General features: G+C 52.9%; 1 long non-coding RNA gene across 1 annotated transcript; it reads left to right on the top strand.

The window, feature by feature from the left end:
* Positions 1 to 1,592: 1,592 nt before the first annotated feature.
* Positions 1,593 to 2,369, top strand: LOC124338491. The gene is made up of 3 exons (XR_006917855.1): positions 1,593 to 1,659; positions 1,715 to 1,917; positions 2,233 to 2,369. It is a non-coding gene; the product is annotated as an uncharacterized LOC124338491 (long non-coding RNA).
* Positions 2,370 to 5,577: the final 3,208 nt, after the last annotated feature.

Below are 5,577 nucleotides of genomic sequence, written 5' to 3' on the forward strand. Positions count from 1 at the left end.
GCAATTTAATGCACGCCAGAGCACGCCAGAGCACGCCAAAGCACGCCAGTGCACGCCAGAGCACGCCAGTGCACGCCAGTGCACGCCAATTCACACCAGAGCACGCCAGTGCACGCCAGAGCACGCCAGAGCACGCCAGTGCACGCCAGTGCACGCCAGAGCACGTCAATGCACGCCAGAGCAAGCCAGAGCACGCCAGAGCACGCTAGAGCACGAAAGAGCACGCCAGTGCACGCAAGAGCACGTCAATGCACGCCAGAGCACGCCAGTGCACGCCAGAGCACGCAAGCGCACGCCAGAGAACGCCAGTGCACCCCAGAGCACGCCAGTGCACGCACGAGCACGCCAGTGCACGCACGAGCACGCCAGTGCACGCACGAGCACGCCAGTGCACGCACGAGCACGCCAGTGCACGCACGAGCACGTCAATGCACGCCAGAGCACGCCAGTGCACGCCAGAGCACGCCAGTGCACGCACGAGTACGTCAATGCACGCCAGAGCACGCCAATGCACGCAAGAGCACGCCAGTGCACGCCAGAGCACGCCAGTGCACGCCAGAGCACGCCAGTGCACGCCAGAGCACGCCAGTGCACGCCAGAGCACGCCAATTCACACCAGAGCACGCCAATTCAAACCAGAGCACGCCAGAGCACGCCAGTGCACGCCAGAGCACGTCAATGCACGCCAGAGCACGCCAGTGCACGCCAAAGCACGCCAGAGCACGCCAGAGCACGCAAGTGCACGCCAGAGCACGCAAGTGCACGCCAGAGCAATTCAATGCACGCAAGAGCACGCCATTGCACGCCATTGCACGCCAAAGCACGGTAGAGCACAGCAGAGAACAGCTCAGCACTTGAAGTAGCTATAATATTTTTTTCACTTGTTAAAACCATTTTTCAATTACAGTATGTGTAAATCAATGTCCAATACACCATTTCAAGTCTATTTAATCAATAAATTTATAGAGCAAATCATGAACAGAAAGTTTGAGAAAAACGCACATCACAGCACTTGAATTTTTAAAAATTATTCAAGTTATTAGAGTTCTAATGTCGGAAAGTGGATTTCTATTGTCAAGCACTTGAGTTCTGCATAGCAGAGCACGCCAGAGCATGACAGAGCACGCCAGTGCACGCAAAAGCACGTCAATGCACGCCAGAGCACGCCAGTGCACGCCAGAGAATCCCAGTGCACGCCAGCGCACGCCAGTGCACGCACGAGCACGTCAATGCACGCCAGAGCACGCCAGTGCACGCCAGTGCACGCCAGAGCACGCCAATTCACACCAGAGCACGCCAGTGCACGCCAGAGCACGCCAATGCACGCCAGAGCACGCCAATGCACGCCAGAGCACGCCAATTCACACCAGAGCACGTCAATGCACGCCAGAGCACGTCAGTGCACGCCAGAGCACGCCAATTCACACCAGAGCACGCCAGAGCACGCCAGTGCTGTTGAAGTTAATATTACAACCCCGAGATCCCAGTTGCTGAACCCCATGTGTTGCATAACCCAATCCTCTCTTCCCCTTGACATCAAGCATATAGTCGTCTGCAAAGCCCAGATCTCTCTCACTCTCACACTGACACTACGACGGTACAGTCACTGTTTTTCTCTAAGTATACCATCACTGTGTGCCTTTTGATAACGTGTAACGTGTAAGTTGTATTGCTGCCTCTTTCTATTGTATAGATTAATAAATAATCTCAACAGGTTATGGGCCCAGGTTCACGCATCGACTGATTAGAAAGATGGCAAACAACGTAAGTGAAAATCATCTCAAAGATGTCAGCCATGTCCCTAAGTTTGATGGAAGCAACTTTCGTGAGTGGAGCTACGAACTTCGCATGATTCTTCAACAACTAGGTTTACTTTCAATCATGGAAGCAAGAGTTGGACACACAATCCCCACAGAGGTAATCGTACAAGCCAAACATAAATTCGATCACACATTTATTTCAAGGCTATGCAATTTAATATTCTCAAACATGTACGAATCCCAGACTTATTTTGATTCACACACATGCAAGAACTTTAGACTCATTCTAGTCACTCACATATACGAATCCCAGACTTATTCGATTCACACATATGTTAACCTGACACTTTTTTTGTCTCAACACCCTGCAGTTTAATGATGTCACATGTACGAATCCCAGACTTATTCGATTCACACACACGTGTTCACACAAACTGTCATATCATGCTAAAAAACATTTGTCAACTTTCAGATAACTAATGACAGAGGGCAAGTTACCAACACCGCCCAAATTGAAGCATGGAATCTGAAAGATGTCACGTCCAGAAACTACATCTTTGCCACACTCACTAAACCAATGAAGGAGAGTCTTTATTCGTGTAACACTGCAGCTGACTGTAAGGCTCGTTCCAGCCTTACTTTACTTGTAAGAAATGGAGACGCAACGACTTGTACGAGGATGACGTTTGTATTTGAATACACGAGATTAAACATAAAAGTACACGAATGCGACTATTCAATATCAGAATAATAAGAGGGAAAAGAGTTTACCAGCGTGAAGGCCTGCTCGGAGAAGACTGGTTATACAAGGGAAACAAGGGGGCTTTTATACTGGTCAAGGCGGAAGTCAGCGTCGTAGATTGATCTCGTTATTGCTGTTATTGCCGTGTTGGGATTGATACTCTGGCTGATGTCGATATCGCGGTGTTGGGAATGGATACCTCCCGTGTATCGACATCAGGGTGTCGGCAATGGATACTTCCCGTGAGTCAGCCTCACGGTGTCGGCACTGGATACCTTCCGTGAGTCAGCCTCACGGTGTCGGCACTGGATACCTTCCGTGAGTCAGCCTAACGGTGTCGGCACCAGATACCTTCCGTGAGTCAGCATCACGGTGTCCGTGAGCGGATCCTATTTGCTCAACGGACTCGTTTGCGCAGACGTCTTTTGAATTGCGCGCTTATGGCTGTCTGTGCTATAGATGCGCCGCTTGTTTGCTGGTTGCGGGTGCCCTCCCGTGGCTGGGTTCGGGTACTACTCTCTGCCAGAGCGGTGAGTTAACCCGATCCTTACAGACATGTGGACAAAACTCAACAACCAATATCAGCTCAGGGCGGCCGATAATCTCCATCTTCTTTGGCAGAGCTTTTACGACTTTTCTCATCTTTCTGGTGATGACATGACAACCCATTTACAAAAACTATCAAGCATTGCCGACAAATTAAGAGAAATTGGTCAACCCATGGACGAGATGCAGTTGGTAACAAAGGCCCTGGCTACCCTACCAGAAAAATTCAGAATTGTTAGATCGGTTTGGGCGAGCGTCCCTCTAGAAGAAAGAACCATGGATAATCTACTCCAACGTTTACGTTCAGAAGAAAACGTTCTCAAGTCATACGAGAGGAACGACGACGCCAGCCAAGCTGCATATGTAGCTCGTAATCGCAGTTCAACCAGAGGAAACCACCATTGCAAATGCGGAGGTTCATCGGGTGCAAGACCTCGTCACCGAACTCAAAATGGCTTCGTTGATCAACGCTCACCACGTGAAGGTCCGCGCTGCGGTTACTGCTCTATCTTTGGTCATGAAACACATGAATGCAGAAAGAAGAAGAAAGCAGAGCAAGAACAAAAAGAAACAGCTGCATTGTAAATGTAGAAAAGAAGAAAAGCAGCCAACACCTTCCTGTGCCGAAGCTTAAAAGTTTCAATGATGTGTATTTGATATTGTGTATGTTCCCAATTTGAGATCTTGGTTTGAGGGGAAGTGTTGATGTTTAATATATGCAACCCCAAGATTCCAATCCCCAACTTGACATCTCGGTTTGAGGGGAAGTGTTGAAGTTAATATTACAACCCCGAGATCCCAGTTGCTGAACCCCATGTGTTGCATAACCCAATCCTCTCTTCCCCTTGACATCAAGCATATAGTCGTCTGCAAAGCCCAGATCTCTCTCACTCTCACACTGACACTACGACGGTACAGTCACTGTTCTTCTCTAAGTATACCATCACTGTGTGCCTTTTGATAACGTGTAACGTGTAAGTTGTATTGCTGCCTCTTTCTATTGTATAGATTAATAAATAATCTCAACAAGTGCACGCCAGAGCACGTCAATGCACGCCAGAGCACGCCACAGCACGCCAGTGCACGCCAGAGCACGCCAATTCACGCCAGTGCACGCCAGAGCACGCCAGTGCACGCCAGACTAATTCAATGCACGCCAGAGCACGCCAATTCACACCAGAGCACGCCGGTGCACGCCAGAGCACGCCAATTCACACCAGAGCACGCCAGAGCACGCCAGAGCACGCCAGTGCACGCAAGAGCACGTCAATGCACGCCAGAGCACGCCAGTGCACGCCAGAGCACTCCAGTGCACGCCAAAGCACGCCAGAGCAAGCCAGAGCACGCCAGTGCACGCCAGTGTACGCCAATTCACACCAGAGCACGCCAGTGCACGCCAGAGCACGCCAATGCACGCCAGAGCAAGTCAATGCACGCCAGAGCAAGCCAGAGCACGCCAGAGCACGCCAGTGCACGCCAGAGCAATTCAATGCACGCCAGTGCACGCCATAGCACGTCAATGCACGCCAGAGCACGCCAGTGCACGCCAGAGCACGCCAGTGCACGCCAGTGCACGCCAGAGCACGCCAGAGCACGCCAGTGCACGCCAGAGCACGCCAGTGCACGTCAGAGCACGCCAGAGCACGCCAGAGCACGCCAGTGCACGCCAGAGCACGCCAGTGCACGCCAGAGAAATTCAATGCACGCCAGAGCACGCCAATTCACACCAGAGCACGCCAGTGCAAGCCAGAGCACGCCAATTCACACCAGAGCACGCCAGTGCACGCCAGAGCACGCCAATTCACACCAGAGCACGCAAGAGCACGCCAGTGCACGCAAGAGCACGCCAGTGCACGCCAGAGAAATTCAATGCACGCCAGAGCACGCCAATTCACGCCAGAGCACTCCAGTGCACGCCAAAGCACGCCAGAGCACGCCAGAGCACGCCAGTGCACGCCAGTGTACGCCAATTTACACCAGAGCACGCCAGTGCACGCAAGAGCACGCTAGTGCACGCCAGAGCACGCCAGTGCACGCCAGAGCAAGTCAATGCACGCCAAAGCACGCCAGAGCACGCCAGAGCACGCCAGTGCACGCCAGTGTACGCCAATTCACACCAGAGCACGCCAGTGCACGCCAGAGCACGCCAGTGCACGCCAGAGCAAGTCAATGCACGCCAGAGCAAGCCAGAGCACGCCAGAGCACGCCAGTGCACGCCAGAGCAATTCAATGCACGCCAGTGCACGCCATAGCACGTCAATGCACGCCAGAGCACGCCAGTGCACGCCAGAGCACGCCAGTGCACGCCAGTGCACGCCAGAGCACGCCAGAGCACGCCAGTGCACGCCAGAGCACGCCAGTGCACGCCAGAGCACGCCAGTGCACGCCAGAGCACGCCAGTGCACGCCAGAGCACGCCAGTGCACGCCAGAGAAATTCAATGCACGCCAGAGCACGCCAATTCACACCAGAGCACGCCAGTGCACGCCAGAGCACGCCAATTCACACCAGAGCACGCAAGAGCACGCCA

This window comes from Daphnia pulicaria, chromosome 1, assembly GCF_021234035.1.
Source record: "Daphnia pulicaria isolate SC F1-1A chromosome 1, SC_F0-13Bv2, whole genome shotgun sequence".
In the NCBI taxonomy this organism is placed as follows: domain Eukaryota; kingdom Metazoa; phylum Arthropoda; class Branchiopoda; order Diplostraca; family Daphniidae; genus Daphnia; species Daphnia pulicaria.